Genomic DNA, 17,381 nt, shown 5'->3' on the forward strand with positions numbered 1-17,381 from the left:
GGAAATATTGATTGTGTAACTGACTGATTAAGTATATTATAGTAAATACATGGCTTAGTGAGTAATGTTTAAATATGTAAATATCTGTATCAGTCTCTCACTTTGTGTATAAGTGGCTGCATGGGTTGGTGAGTAGCTACATGGGTGTCTATATAGGTTATTAATTTGTTTTTTGAGTATCAGTTTGAGTGTCTGCATGGTTCGGTGGGGGGTATTACGTAGTGCATAGTTGCATGAATGAGTGACTCACTGTTTGTATGTGTTGAAGACAGCATGTGTGCAGGACTGTATGGGTGGATGAGTGTGTGTATGGGTGTGTTAGTGAGTGAATGACTGTCTCAATAGTGTCTTTATGAGTAACTACATATGTTTTAAACTAGTATATGTGACTATTGGTGTATATAAGTGAGTATATGTGAGAGTGAGAGATTGAAAGAGTTCCTGTATGAATAAGTATGTGTTTCTATAAGTGATTGTTTAAAAGACTAAGTATGTGTAAGTTTCCGTAGAAGTAAGTGTGGTGGTGTGTGTATAACTGTATATGCAAATAAATGTATGTTTGATTCTTTATTAGCATGAGTGACTGTGTGTGCGAGTAACTCTATGGATGAGTGGCATTGTGTAACAGGATGTATAGGTGTATGAGTACATATGATGAGTGAGTACATGTATGAGTGACTGTATAGGACTGTTGGTGAATGAGAGGATGTATATGTGGATCTTAGAATTACTGAAGAGGTTGTTGTAACTGGTATTGGTATGTCTGTTGTTTAGAAAATTTTAGTCTCTATTTTTGAATGTGTGTATCAAAGGTTATATTAGGGTGAGAGGAGGTCTGCCACTCTATCACAAGGATGATGTCATCAGTGATGTCATCAGTGATGTCATTTGAGATGTCATCAGTGATGTCATGAGTGATGTCACTGACCATGTCATGAGTGATGTAATATGTGACGTCATCAGCAGTGGATTGCGGGTGCGCGAGTTATAGTTAGCTGAACTAACTATAACGGGGAATTTCATTGGTTTTTTACGAGCGAAATGTCCAGCTAACTATAACATTTGTGAAACCTATGGTTTTTTCATTGAATTTGCAAGGTTTTTTAAATGCTAATTCCTAACTATAACGTGTGTGAAACCTATGGTTTTTTCAGTGAATTTGCAAGGTTTTTTAAAAGCTATTTTTTATATATAACGCGTGTGAAAGCTATATTTTATTTTTATTTTTGCATGGTTTTTTACATTTTTTTTTCCTAACAATAATGTGTGTGAAACCTTTGATTTTTTATTGGTTTTTTTTCTTTTTTACATCATTTTTTTCCTTTTTATTTTTTCCTTTAAACATTATTCTACCTATGTATATATTCATGGTTTTAATTCATTCTTCAATTTTTAAAGATTCACCTTTTTTAAATAATTGGTTAGATATAGTTGTATAACACAGTTAATATCTTCAGCAAACCTTTTTTTTTTTTTTATTTTTTTTTACCGTGCGCGTACGGTAAGCTTACCGTAAGCGCACGGTTCGCTTTATGTACGGTGAGCGTACGTAATATTTCTACTCTGTTTGCGTATGCTTATGCAATTTGCGTATGCATCCGTACTTTCTACGCGTAAGCGCATGCTTTACACGCGCACGCACGTTACGCGGAAGTGTACGAGCATGCCTGTAATGCGCATGCGCGCGTGCGTGTGTCTTTCGTACGCGCATGCGTACTTTTACCGTACGCGCTCGGTAAGCTTACCGTGCGCGTACGGTTGGTCATGTGATCAAGAAACAACACTTTTGATTGGTTTAAACTACTTTCAGTTCCAGAATCTTCCTACACCACACCCATTCCCCTCATTACTGCTTGTGAATTCTTAGGAGAAAGAGCTGAATTGTCTTTGGGATACAATGGCAGAGCAGCAGACCTCTTCTGGGAGTGAGCAGGGCAGCAGCATCATCAGGCAGAGAAGGAGGAAACAAAAGAATTCTTTTGTTTGGGAGTATTTTACTTTTCCAGAGGGGCAGAAAAAGGTAGATGCTCCATTAGTCACCTGCTCACTTTGTGAGCGTGTCTTATCTAGAGGTAACCCAAGGAAGAAGTATTCCTTTGGTAACCACACTATGGTGAGACACATTAGGGATAAACATCCCAGGACTTTTGCTCGATATTCTGAAGCAAATCCTTCAGAAAGTCATCCGAGCACACCCGCAGAAGCTCAGCCGAGTACATCTTCGGCAGCTCAGCTGAGCCCTTCCTCTGCGGTGGGAGCATCACCCTCTTCTGCTCCTCTGGAAATGAACCATCGATTTCTGAGGGTACAAATGAGGTGCACCAGATGTTATGGTCTAATTGTTCATGGGGAGAGCAGTGTTTCCCTAATAAACAATAGGATAGACCAGCACATCTGTAGTACTTATTAATATTCCCATTCTTTCTTTCCTCTGTCCCTGTATTAACACAACGGCTCTTTTAAGAGCCAACCTTACCTCACAACTTATTTTTTTAATAATTTTTTTTTTTAATTTTTTACCGTGCGCGTACGGTACGCGCATTTTTTTTTTTTAAATTTAAAAAAAACATTTTTTTTACCCTACAAGGTCCTTGAGGGAGTACAACGGAAAAGAGAAAAGCAGATAGAGGAGAAGTGAAAAAGAGGGAGCATGAAACTAAATGTGTGATAAATACAGAAATTACACACTTACCTGACCAACAAAATAACTTATTTATTAATAAAACCATCATATTTATAAAAAAAAAGCTGCCCCTTTCCTACAAATGCCATTCTTACAGAACCGGACCAACACAATTAAAACCTCTGACAACAATTCCTGTGTGTACACAGACTCATGGTTTGATTCTAGGCACAAAACATTATTCCTCAGTGATACCAGTACACCTTAACTTATGGTGAAAACATACTCCATAATATTTTACAAGTTCAAGACAGTTAAATATCTCCCAAACCACAAAATGTAAAACACAACTTTTAAAGAAGAATCACAATTCAAATTTTTATATCAAAATTCACCACATACATCCCCTCTCAAACTCATATCTCACCTTTAAAATTAGTTAGTTGAGAAAGAAATGTGGCACTCAAAAAGCAGATTATCAGAGTCAGAATCTCAGAGCTGTACACCTCTCTCCTCCCACCAGAACCAGTAAATGCCAATGTTTCCCTTACTTTTTTCACACATATACATGTTAACCCCTTCGGTGCTCATGACGGAACGGTTCCGTCATGAGCCACGGTTGAGCTGTGCTCATGACGGAACCGTTCCGTCATGACCACGCCCGCGCAAGAAACCGTCAGCACAGCGGCGGAATTTGCGCAGCATGGAAGGGGTTAATTACAAATCTCAGCGCTTCCAACATTTTTTCAAATGAAATCACACATTTCTATTGGTGGAAAACTGCAACCCCTTTCCAAATGAACCCTTCCCCCAACTTGCCTTCTGCCTGCTACCATAGCAACAGCTCATGGAACACTGGTGTGAGCAGAGAGGTCAGAAGTTCAGCACACAATGTTTCTATTCCAAACAGCAAGAGTGCTTCACCTGTCAAACCTAACAGCAAATCCAAATGAATCTTCTGTGGGAACACAATTTTCTGAACCAATACAAAACAGGCTTGTAAAAATCGAAACATACAGCCTAGTTTTTAGTGTTGAATGTTCTGAAACAGCCAATGAGTTCTTTTTATGAAAAAAATATCTATGCCTCCATTTTCCAACTGTCTTTCATTTCATATTGCCATTCTACTGAAAGACACCTCCTGAGTACAACCAGATCTCCTTGAAAGATGTTCACAGTGTGGATTGTAGGTCACAGCTATGTCTTCTGGAGTGAAAAGTATGCAGAAAAAAGAGGTATGGTGAGAGACCTTGCTTTGCCAAATGTAGACATTAAATGGATTGGTCAGAGAGGGTTAAAGTGGCACCAATTAATGCCTTTGGTGAAAACCTTTCTACATCTCCCACAGCCTAACCTTATTATTGTGCACGGTGGTGGAAATGACCTAGGCACTTTAACTGGGGTAGGTCTGGAAATGCTTATTAAGGACACCTTTGTGCAATTGATGTCGCTTTTTCCTCAATCTGCCTTTGTATATTCTAACATATGCCAAAGGCAAAAGTGGAACTGGTCCAACCAATTTTGTCCGCAGATTGACAAAGCAAGAAAGCACGTCAACAAATCTATTTCTGCTTTCCTCAGAGACTATGGTATGGGTTCTCTATACCACAACAACTTGCGTTACAACATGCAAGGCATTTATAGAGGAGACGGTGTACATTTCACTGATGAAGGCAACAGAGTCTTCCTCTTGAACTTTAAACTCTGCATCGGTACTTACTTGTAGGTACCGAAAAACACTTCATAAACACAACGGCTCTTTTTAGAGCCCCCTAATATCTTAACACTTAAATTTGTTTTTTACTTCTATTTTTTTTATTGGGTTTTTTTCTACCGTACGCGTACGGTAAGCTTACCGTACGCGCACCCCGCGATTTTTTTGTTTAAATTTTAAATGTATTTTTCATACTTTTATGAACTTCTTGGACCCCCTGACAAACGCTAGGGGGTCTGCAACTCTCTTCGTTGCCCCCTTTCCACGTTCTCCTCCTTTGTTTATCAGTGTGAGACACACAAAATGGCGGCCGACACTTCCTGATTTCGACCGATTCGAATGTTTACAGTCATGTAACCACCAATCAGAATTAAGCTCGCGCACGGCAGCGTGCGCGTACGGTAAGCTTACCGTACGCGCTCGGAGCGCGCTTATAGATATATATATTGATTTAAATGCTATTTTCTCAGCAAATACTGAACACATTTACACCAGACCTACAAAAGGCACATCCCTGACCTGAGGACTACCTCTCTGCCAAATTTCAAGTAATTCTGTTCAGCCGCTCGGCTGTAGCTTGGACTAAAGGTCCTATGGAAAAATGCATGGGGAAAACACGTTTTGGGACCCCCCCTTTTTCTCAGCCCCCGCTTGACGAATCCCCCCGAGACTTTCAGGGTAGGAGCGGAGCGCCCCACCTATTTTGAAAATTTCGCCAGGATTCGTCAATCTGCGCCAAAGTTATTCAAAATAGAATGTTGCGGATTTCCTATGGAAACACGGTCCTAACTATAACTACCTACTGGCGACCGCCAGTAGGTAATATATATATATATTTGTTCGTAGTTTACCTTCCTACATTGGAGATACTGGGGACTTTTTGACTAAAATAGAAAATCAACAGTGGAATGATAATTGTATTTTCTTGACACTTGATGTACAGAGCCTGTATACAAGCATTAGGCATGATGATGGTCTGAATGCTATGAAATTTTTCTTGAACAAAAGGCCATTAGAGTTGTACCAACATACAGCCATGCTACTAGACATGGCCAAGTGGTGTTTAAACAACAATGTTTTTTTGTATGACAGGCTACACTATCAACAAATTCAAGGTACGGCCATGGGTACTTGCTTCGCCCCCAGCTATGCTAATTTGCATATGGGCTGGTGGGAGGAGCGAGTACTCATGGTCGAGTACCCATCAGAGATACAGGAGAATGTGAAATTGTACACCAGGTATATAGATGACATCTTTATCCTGTGGGAAGGCACAGAACAAAGTGCCTTAAAGTTTTCTGAAGATCTTAACAACAATCAGTTAAATTTAAAATTCACTAGTACTGCCAGCAAAGAGTCAATTCATTTTTTAGATTTGGAACTGTTTATACAAGAAGGCAACATAGAAACACGATCTTACAGAAAGAGCACATCAGGGAATTCTATCCTACATGCCAGCAGTTTCCATCCCAGCAAATTGATTGAGAGTATTCCCTATGGGGAGTGTCTGAGGATGAAAAGAAACTGCAGTTCTTCTAACAGTTTTAACCAAGCTAAAGAAGAACTCTTTGACAGGCTTAACAACAGGGGGTACAAACCAGAGATCCTCTATAAAGCAGAAAACAAATGTGCCACAGTGGAAAGATCAAAGCTACTTAAAAGAGATAAAACTATTTACATTCCACCAGGCGACCCTCCAGCAAGCACACCACCTAGACTCATCACTGGTTACAATATCTATCACACAAATATTCGCAGAATACTCACTAAACATTGGCAAGCGGTAAGAAGTGATCCAACAATAGGAGAAATATGCAGCAAACCACCACAAATCACATTTAGACGAGCAAAATCAATGAGGCAGGAGCTAGTTTGTAATTCACCTAGACTAGACACCAAAACAGATTGGCTCAAAGCAAGAAATGGATTTTACAAATGTGCGAAATGTAAGGCGTGCAAGTTTGGGGTCAACACCCGCAGCCTTATTTTACCTTTTAAACACACTCCTTTTGAAATCCGCAGCAATTTCACCTGCAAAACAGAATTTGCAGTGTATGTTCTCAAGTGTACCTGCAATAAATTATACGTAGGTAGTACTATCCATCAAGTACACGTACGAATCCTGCAACACCTACGTGCTATCAATAATGATGATCCATCTTACCCTGTAGCACGTCACATAAACACTACACATAGTGGTAGAAGTGAGGATCTCACATATTTTGTGATAGATAGTGTTCCAAAAAACATTCGGGGAGGAAACAGATTACTGTCTCTGCGCAAACTCGAATCTAGATACATTGTGCTACTGAATAGCAGGATTCCAAATGGACTCAATGCGGACGAAGCTCTAAGTGTACATCTGCAATAATAAAAGTGAAACTAATGTAACACAGTTTATTTAGCATTTAGATAATACAATACTGTGTGTTCACCTGTTTATTTTGAAAGACTACTTCTTTTGTGTTTTTTGCTCACTCTTCTACAGCACAGGTCTAAACTTTTGGCACAAGCCTAGATGAATATTAGCTTGTTTTTCCTTAAGGCGGTATAAAGTTTCATTTTGTAGTCACAAGAAGCCACTACCCACTTGGGTTCAATTGATTGGTTAGCGAGTTAATGCAACTATACTAAAACACATATTTTAAATGTTTACATTTTATGTTCGACAATGAAATTAAATGCTTGCGCAAACAGTATTACTCTGTACATACATTTGGTGATTTAAAGTAACACTCGCAGTGACTCTTTCTATGTTTATGATTAACCGCCAAAAGTTAACTAGCCAAAGGTGTATTTAAGCACTGTAATAATGTCTTACCTGTGTTCAGTGACCAAGGCGGCAAGTCCGTCGAAACGCGTTTGGCTTTGGTGTGAAGAATAAAAACTTTTCTTGATGGATTTCCCACGGTGTCAGCGCCTCTTCAGTATCGCTTGAATTGGGTTGTACAATATATATATATATGTTTGTTTTTTTTTTGTAACAAGAGACGCCGCACTCTGGAACCAGTAATTTTCAAAGTTTTATTCAGACAAAGCCCAGTCTGTCGGATTTCATTCACGAATTCAGGCAAGCCGAGCTCGGGGGTCGCCGGAGGGCAATCCAGGATCTCAGGTGAGCCTGTCTGAGTGTTTGGTGTTTCCGTGACGCAAATCCCATCACTAGTGGCTTGTGGGAAAGGTAGTTCGCAACTGAGTAGCGAACAGTGGGCATCAAGAAGTATACATTTTCTTCAGAGCCATGGCAGAAGAGTGGGTTAAGAAACGCGAAGAGGAAGCCCTTAATATTTTCAGTGATGCAGATACAGGCGGGGCGGCAGTTACTGACAGTAGCGGAACACGAGCAACACAGCCAGTCAGTGAAGTCAAAAAATTAACATATGAATTGGAAAAACTACGCAAGTTGGAAGTGTCGAAATGGTGGGAATGTAAATCCTTGCAGAGGTACTTAGATGTCGGCCATGTTCCTCGAGGCTTGAGGATTTTAATTGCGCCAACATATGAGAATCCAGACCCAGCGATGCTGCAAATGTGGGCGGAGAACAGCGCGCAATCATCGAAAAACATGCTGCAAATTTTAATCAAGTTTGCAGCAAGCGACAGGATTAAGATCTTGGAGAAAATCACTTTGATCATGAAACAACTAGAGGAATTGACTAACCAGGATGAAGTTTCAAAATATTTAACGGATATAGAAAACAAAGTCTCAAAACATGAACAAATTATTAAACAAAGAAAAGCGTTGAAATTTCAAAGGGACAGAAATGATTACTTGCAAGGACGTATTTACACGTTTTCTAAGAAGTTTGACAATATTAGGAGACAGCAATTGTCATCATCGGCGGGGCAAATACCGAGAATGAGCGATCCAAGCGAGTCGGAATTGAGCTCCGAACTAGAATCGGACCCCGAGGGAGCAACACCGCAAGAACCGAGCTGCAGTGCGCCCACACCTATCCAAGAATTTGGTTTTTTACGACTAGAAAGGGTCATGAGTTTGAGACCCAGAACGTCGAAACCAGTACAAAAAACAGCTCAACAACAACAAAAAGAAGGAGCAGGAAAAACAGGAGATGGGGGAAACGTGCAGCAAAAGGCAGGCAAGCAACCATACAGAAAGAACAAACGAAACTAAAATCTGCAGAAAATGTGGACAACACAGTAATCAATCTGTCTCAGATGGAACTATCAGACAAAGAGAAAAATATTTTATCATTGGGACTTTCCTTTTGTTCAGTTACCAATTTCGACTATACTCAAACCAGAATAGACTTGTTCCAATATATTCGTAAATTGAAACTATGTAAATATTTTTACAATGTCAACAAAAAGTCAAATATCACGACAACAACAGACAATCTGAGTGCCACTGCCAGCGATCTACAAGTAGCAGATATGCCACTTTTACAGAATCTACAAGAATTACAACAAGAAATGAGCCAGATATCTCCGGGTGATGCGGCAATCAGCTCAGATGTTAACATTTTCAAACGGATGCAAAGTCCCTTCAGACCTAAATCCATCTTTTCTCCAGTTATGCCCAGGGATGGCATTGACATATTTTCGGACAATGTCATCAAAGATCTTAAAGAATTAGCTTTAATTAGTAATAAGAATTTTACTACGAATTACAACAATAGATCTTTTGAGTACAACGCACTAATCCGAAAAATTAAATCGAGAAAAGATATAATGGTCAGGTGGTCTGATAAGGGCGGCAACATTGTCCTATGGCCCACAGATATGTACCATAAAGAGGCAATGTCACAATTACAGGATGCAGATTGCTACAGCCGCATCAGCTCCACATACTCCACAGGGGTGAAAGAACGTTTTCACAGAGCCCTGTACGAATGGAAGGGAATGGGACTGTTATCTAAAGAAGAGATGGATTTTCTTAAAAATGATTACCCAGTAACCCCAGAATTGTATCTTATTCCTAAGATTCATAAAAACCCTATGTGTCCCCCGGGAAGACCTATTATTTCAGCTATAGGGGGTCTCTTCGAGAATACCAGCAGATACATTGATTATTTTCTCCAACCCTTTGTTCGTAGTTTACCTTCCTACATTGGAGATACTGGGGACTTTTTGACTAAAATAGAAAATCAACAGTGGAATGATAATTGTATTTTCTTGACACTTGATGTACAGAGCCTGTATACAAGCATTAGGCATGATGATGGTCTGAATGCTATGAAATTTTTCTTGAACAAAAGGCCATTAGAGTTGTACCAACATACAGCCATGCTACTAGACATGGCCAAGTGGTGTTTAAACAACAATGTTTTTTTGTATGACAGGCTACACTATCAACAAATTCAAGGTACGGCCATGGGTACTTGCTTCGCCCCCAGCTATGCTAATTTGCATATGGGCTGGTGGGAGGAGCGAGTACTCATGGTCGAGTACCCATCAGAGATACAGGAGAATGTGAAATTGTACACCAGGTATATAGATGACATCTTTATCCTGTGGGAAGGCACAGAACAAAGTGCCTTAAAGTTTTCTGAAGATCTTAACAACAATCAGTTAAATTTAAAATTCACTAGTACTGCCAGCAAAGAGTCAATTCATTTTTTAGATTTGGAACTGTTTATACAAGAAGGCAACATAGAAACACGATCTTACAGAAAGAGCACATCAGGGAATTCTATCCTACATGCCAGCAGTTTCCATCCCAGCAAATTGATTGAGAGTATTCCCTATGGGGAGTGTCTGAGGATGAAAAGAAACTGCAGTTCTTCTAACAGTTTTAACCAAGCTAAAGAAGAACTCTTTGACAGGCTTAACAACAGGGGGTACAAACCAGAGATCCTCTATAAAGCAGAAAACAAATGTGCCACAGTGGAAAGATCAAAGCTACTTAAAAGAGATAAAACTATTTACATTCCACCAGGCGACCCTCCAGCAAGCACACCACCTAGACTCATCACTGGTTACAATATCTATCACACAAATATTCGCAGAATACTCACTAAACATTGGCAAGCGGTAAGAAGTGATCCAACAATAGGAGAAATATGCAGCAAACCACCACAAATCACATTTAGACGAGCAAAATCAATGAGGCAGGAGCTAGTTTGTAATTCACCTAGACTAGACACCAAAACAGATTGGCTCAAAGCAAGAAATGGATTTTACAAATGTGCGAAATGTAAGGCGTGCAAGTTTGGGGTCAACACCCGCAGCCTTATTTTACCTTTTAAACACACTCCTTTTGAAATCCGCAGCAATTTCACCTGCAAAACAGAATTTGCAGTGTATGTTCTCAAGTGTACCTGCAATAAATTATACGTAGGTAGTACTATCCATCAAGTACACGTACGAATCCTGCAACACCTACGTGCTATCAATACTGATGATCCATCTTACCCTGTAGCACGTCACATAAACACTACACATAGTGGTAGAAGTGAGGATCTCACATATTTTGTGATAGATAGTGTTCCAAAAAACATTCGGGGAGGAAACAGATTACTGTCTCTGCGCAAACTCGAATCTAGATACATTGTGCTACTGAATAGCAGGATTCCAAATGGACTCAATGCGGACGAAGCTCTAAGTGTACATCTGCAATAATAAAAGTGAAACTAATGTAACACAGTTTATTTAGCATTTAGATAATACAATACTGTGTGTTCACCTGTTTATTTTGAAAGACTACTTCTTTTGTGTTTTTTGCTCACTCTTCTACAGCACAGGTCTAAACTTTTGGCACAAGCCTAGATGAATATTAGCTTGTTTTTCCTTAAGGCGGTATAAAGTTTCATTTTGTAGTCACAAGAAGCCACTACCCACTTGGGTTCAATTGATTGGTTAGCGAGTTAATGCAACTATACTAAAACACATATTTTAAATGTTTACATTTTATGTTCGACAATGAAATTAAATGCTTGCGCAAACAGTATTACTCTGTACATACATTTGGTGATTTAAAGTAACACTCGCAGTGACTCTTTCTATGTTTATGATTAACCGCCAAAAGTTAACTAGCCAAAGGTGTATTTAAGCACTGTAATAATGTCTTACCTGTGTTCAGTGACCAAGGCGGCAAGTCCGTCGAAACGCGTTTGGCTTTGGTGTGAAGAATAAAAACTTTTCTTGATGGATTTCCCACGGTGTCAGCGCCTCTTCAGTATCGCTTGAATTGGGTTGTACAATATATATATATATGTTTTTTTTTTTTTTGTAACAAGAGACGCCGCACTCTGGAACCAGTAATTTTCAAAGTTTTATTCAGACAAAGCCCAGTCTGTCGTACCGACGCGTTTCGGCCATGACGGCCTTTCTCACGGTAGGTTACACTACTATCAGCTGGTGTTATATGTCATTTCCTGTTAAACCATCACTCCCATTGACTTCTGGGAGTTGAAGTTCAATTAATTTACAAGTCACCTTATGACAGAAACAATAATTTGTGTGCCTTGTTAATGCGATGCTCACATTCACTAATACAATCGTGATTATGTTCTATTGTTGTGAGTGAATCATAAGAGGAACAAGCAATATACAACATAGCAGTTTTTAGAGGGTAATCTTTGTTTTATTGCAAGTGGAAACACTTCGCATATATATATACACATAGAGAGAGAGAGAGAGAGAGAGAGAGATGTATAGTTAGGCTCTTGTTTCCATTGTGTTTCTAATATTTTTGGCGCCGTTCGATGAATCTCCACTAGACATTCCAAAAAAGTGCAACTTTTTCACTAGTTTATACATGGAAAGTTTCAAGATGATCCGTCAAGTGGGGGCGAGAAAAAGAGGGGTCCCAAAACATGTTTCCCCCATTCATTTTTCCATAGGAATTTCAGACACAGGTACTGGCCATACGCCTGAAAGATTTTCCACCTAATTTGGCAGAAAGCTAAATCCTGGTCCAGAAAGAGTGCTTTTTGTGATTTGGTGAAAATCCGTTCAGTAGTGTTTGAGTAATTTAGGCTCAAAGCTTTCCAAGTTTCCCCCTATGGAGGCTCCACGTACCCAACAGATCTCATGCTGAGATTTGAATGGCTGCTACCACATTAACAAGGATATGGCAGCAGCCCATTTGGAATTTGGAACTTAGTCTGAGTCATAGAAAAAAGGTGAAAAAAAGATCTAAGGGGCAGGGTAGATAGGGACCATGCCTGTGGCCAAAAGCGGTATAAAAAGAATTTGCTGCAGATTAGAGGAGGATCCGCAAATCTGCGTCAAAATGAAAAAAAGTGCAATACTATTTCAAAAAAACCTTGATGTGGGCCAGAGCCCGGGGTGCTGCAAAGATTTTTGGGAAGGTGGGGAGAGGGGCATGTGGCCTCCCTCCCCGAGCCTCTAGAAATCCCTGGGGATCCCACCCTGCAGGGCAGTCATGTAAAATAAGTGCTTAATAGGCTCAGGGTACCCCATCTTCCAGGGCCGGTTCCCTTACTGTGTCCCAGGTGCCCACCCATGGGATACAGTAGTTTGCCTACCCGCAATAGTGCGGGAAGGAAAACATATGTCTGCTTTCATCTGGTGGAATAATTTCTAAAGTTCTTACTGGGTGAGAGCAGACATGTCTTACCTTCTTGCAAAACACTGGCAGGGAAAGCATGTCTTCTCTCACTTGGCGGGATGCTTTAAAAAGAAAGAGCCATGGGGGGGGGCACAGAGCCCCTCCCTTTCTAATTAAGGGCAGCCTTTAGGGGTTTGGGGTGTTTGGGACCTATTAAGGGCCTTCTCCCTTTTTGAATAGAATGTGGTCCCTGTGGACTTATACCGCTCAGGGAGGGAGAAATTTACCCCTCCCCTTAAAATATGTTTTGGCCTCGGGGCTGCAGTCTACAGGGCCACTATTGTCTCTGGGAGCTGGACCACGTGGCCCTTCCCTTTTACAAATATCTTTTGGCCCCATGTGGTGGGGTTCCCAGGATCCCATATTGTCTCATGGATGGGGGCTGTGTACCCCCTCCCCTTAATGTAAACAAGCATTGTTGTACACCTGCGTGGCTGCTGTTCAGCATGGCTAAATGTTACTTGTATAGAGGAGAGTGGCATGGAGTGTTGTACAGTGGGATGGCGTAGAGTGGAGTGGCATAAAGTGTCATGTAATGGAGTGGTATAGAGTGGAGTGGCGTAGAGTGGCATATATTGGAGTGGTGTAGAGTACAGTGTACTGGTGTAGAGTGCACTGGCGGAGAGTGTTGCAGAATAGAGTGGCATAGAGTAGAGTGGCTAGAGTGGTGCAAAGTAGTGCAGAGTAGAGTAAAGTGGCAAAGAGTGGAGTGGCATAGAATGGAGTGCTGCAGAGTGAAGTGATGCAGAGCAGAATGGCGTAGAGTTAATTGGCATAGAGTGCAGTAGTGCAGAGTAGAGTGGTGTAGAGTTCAGTGGTAGAAAATGCAGTGTTGCAGAGTAGATTGTCGTAAAGTGCAGTGGTGTAGAATGCTTTGGCTTAAAGTGCCTTGGAGTAGAGTACAGTGGTGCATAGTGGAGTGCAGTGACGTAGAGTGCGATTGCTGGAATGCATTGGCAGAGAGTGCATTGGTGTAAAGTGCACTGGGGTAGAGTGCAGTGGTTTGGATTAGAGTGGCATAAAGTGCAGTGGCATAGAGTGTTGCCGCCCCTAGGGCCACTATTGGCTCAGGGAGCAATGCCACGTGCCCCCTCCTTTTTACAAATAGTTTTTGGCCCTGGGGGATTGGGTCCCTTGGGACAATATTGTGTGGAGGAGGTGGTCTTTGCACCCCCTTCCCTTTATCATAATAAGCACTGACAAAGCCAATAGGTAACGCCAGTGTAGGAGCTATTGGCTTTGACAATGTGTTTTAGCCATGTTGTACACCTGTGTGGCTGCTGTTCAGCATGGCTAAAAGTTACTGGCATAGAGAAAAGTGGAAGGGCGAAGAGTGGAATAGATTGTTGTAGAGTGGACTGGCATAAAGTGTCATGTATTGGAGAGGCATAGAGTGGAGTGGCGTAGAGTGGCATATAGTGGAGTTGCGTAGAGTACAGTGTACTGGTTTAGAGTGCACTGGCGGAGAGTGTTGCGGAGTATGGTGGTGGATGAGTAGAGTAGAGTGGCATAGCGTGGTGCAGAGTGGTGTTGGCTACAATGGCAGAGAGTTGAGTAGCGTGGAGTGCTGCACAGTGCAGTGGTGTAGAGTGCAGTGATGCAGAGTGGCATAGATTGCAGTAATGCATAGTAGAGTGGTGTAGATTGCAGTGGTAGAAAGTTCAGTGTTGCAGAGTAGAGTGTTGTAGAGTGCAGTGGTGTAGAGTGGATTGGCGTAAAGTGCATTAGTGTGGAGTGCAGTGGTGTAGAGTGGATTGGCGTAAAGTGCATTAGTGTGGAGTGCAGTGGGGTAGAGTGCAGTGGTTTAGAGTAGAGTGGTGTGGTGCAGAGTGGAGTAGAGTGGCATAGAGGGCAGTAGTGTAAAGTTGATTGTTTCAGAGTAGAGTGAAGTGGCATAGAGTCAAGTGGTGCTTGGTAGAGTGCAATGGGGTAGAGTAGAAAACCATAGAGTAAAGTGGTGTAGAATGCAGTGACATAGAGTGCAGTGGTTTGGAAGGTATGCGTATCTGAAAACGTATCTATTTTCTAAACAAGAGCAATCAACACCCCTCATCCCAAATGGTCCTGTCCTTAATAATGTAAAATAGCATCCAAGCCAACCAGCAATGGATACAAACAACCCCTACTATGTTTTCTTCTAATTAGAGCTCATCAGAAAGCTATAGGTTCATCCAGACACAAGGGAGCACTCATCATAAATCAAGACAATGCCCTTTCAGGCTTAGAATGTTGCATAAATTATGAAAAAAGGAAGTAAGGAACTCTGGGTAGTTCCTAAGGTTAGATGGAGAGCAGCTTCTTTATATGAACCACCCTACAATTCTACTGACAATCTGTGAGAAATCAGAGCTGGCGCTAGGAATGGGCAGTATGGGCAGCTGCCCAGAGCCCCACACTAGTGCATTACAGCCAGGCCATGGCATACTGGTCCTCTCCTGACCTCTGCTCATCTAATTTGAGAGCAAGGTGCCTCCTTCCAATTGTGTTCATGGGAGGGGTCCCCTCCTCTGTGCCTCACAACTATGGTACAGTGAGGCGAGACCAGCAGGCCCCTCCTATGGGCCCAGTTGTGGCTGCAACCAGATTCAGGTGTGCTGTGGGGAGGGTGGCGGGGGGGATTTAGGTCGGGGAAATGCAAAGGATAAAAAAAAAATAGGAAAAACACTTACCTGACTACGGCCGGTGTTGCCGCCGACTCTTCTCTGATCCTCCGCATCTTCTTGTCTTCTTCCTGCCTGGAAGTCAGCAGCAGAATGCACCTGGCTCCCAAGCTCCCTGACCAATCACAATGCTGCAATTCAGCGTTGTGATTGGTCCAAGCGCCGTAATTCGGGCTCAGACCAAGCTTGGGAGCCTGGGGCATGTTCTACACCCAGGCTGTAATGCAGCCTGAATGGAGAACATGTCAAGACTGTTTTGGGCGGCCTGAGCGTGCCAGCCAAAATGTCATGCAAACTTGGCGTGCCACCTCTCCTTCCCCTGCAGTGCCCTGGGTCACGGGGCCTACCCTGCCCCAGGAAACAACGGACCCATTGCAGAAGGAAAAAGAAAATGATAATAACATTACATTATTATCATTTTTTGTTTCCTTTTATTCACAGCTCGGAGAGCAGAGGGCGACGCTCCTCCGCCTTAGCGGTGGAGCCGGCACTGGGAGTTTCAAAGAGACACATTCTGCAGGGTTGTCCTGCAATCAGGCCTCCGGTCCTGCTGCCCATTCACAGGCACCGTGGGACGCCCATTGCATTGCAGTTTTAACCCTTTCTGCTCTCACATTTAGACCTTTATGATCTGCTAAGAGGGGCTTGTAGGTGGCTGCAGCTCAGGAGGGGTCTGCACATAGCAGCTTCAGGGGTAGAGTCCACTATAGAGAGGTAAACAGACCTGAATGTGTTAGCTTGTAAGGCAATTGAAGGGGGGGGGGGGGGGCAAAATCCTAGAACCGTGCCTGGGAGAAATTTAAAACATTTTACGCGGAGTCGGAGATGAAAAAGATTATCAAAATGCACACTCCCCTTCAATAAAGTGAAACACAATTGCCTTCTGTATACACGGTCAACGATTTTCCGAGAGAGAAACGTAAGAAACGGATATTTGCGCCGGAAGACATAAATACCTCAATAAATAATAATTTAAAAAGTTTTCCGAGAGAGAAAGCTAATAAAATTATATTTACGCAGGAAAACATAAATACCTCCCCAAATAAATAATTTAAAAAACACGCCCCGCCCCGCTCCTAATTCGACGTCCAGGTGTGGTCCATGAGCGGCCGGAGTAGCTCTGCCGTGGTCCTCACGCTCCAGGGTTGTTTGTACACATAGACCGCGAGTATCGTCTGCACTGACATCACTTACTCATAAGCATGTGTTTTGTCGGAGGCGCCGTATTGTAAGACACAGCACTAGCATGTTTTTAAAGCACTCACCTGCTTCCCACCGTCCCAACTGGAGCCTCCTTTATACAAAGGATCTCGCACGGCCTCTCTTGCAGGAGTATTGCTGCTAAAGAGCTCCCTTCCGAAGGACCCCTGTTTCTTCCACCTCACTGCAGGTGACAGGTTTGACCTTCCCACACAAATAGGTTTTTCTGTTCTAGTAAGATGGCGGCGTTGCTGAGGAAACCGGACGCCCAGACTGGGGGAGGTGGGGTGAGAAGGCCAGTGAGACATGAGACGGACAGAGACACAAGCATCATCTCAACTAGTTGCTTAGAATGGACTTTGTTTCCAAAGTCAGCAAGACAAGCAAACAAACCGGTTTCCATAGCCACAGGCCAGCATGGGCATGGAGCCAGCGGGAGGGAGGAGGGCACGCTGTACGCTGTAAACTCCTGACCAGCAGAGGAGTGCTTGCAACACTGTCAGTTCCTCTCAATCGGCTCAAAACGTAAAGATCTCTAGTTGTTTCATATCAGCTACGAGTAGTTTATCAAGTCGCGTTATTTTGGCACCTCTTTGAACGGTGGTTGAATTTTTGCTGTTTGCGACAGACGCCATTCATTGCTTTATT

General features: G+C 42.2%; 1 protein-coding gene across 1 annotated transcript in view; it reads right to left on the minus strand.

The window, feature by feature from the left end:
* Nucleotides 1-17,087, minus strand: part of LOC146789841 (cyclin-dependent kinase-like 4) — a 516,383-nt gene extending 499,296 nt beyond the window's left edge. The window contains exon 1 of the mRNA XM_085632203.1: nucleotides 16,799-17,087. The gene's annotated coding sequence lies outside the window, so the exon portion shown is untranslated. The remainder of the gene's footprint in view (nucleotides 1-16,798) is intronic.
* Between the last annotated feature and the right edge of the window lie 294 nt (nucleotides 17,088-17,381).

Source organism: Triturus cristatus, chromosome 10 (assembly GCF_964204655.1).
Source record: "Triturus cristatus chromosome 10, aTriCri1.1, whole genome shotgun sequence".
Lineage (NCBI taxonomy): Eukaryota > Metazoa > Chordata > Amphibia > Caudata > Salamandridae > Triturus > Triturus cristatus.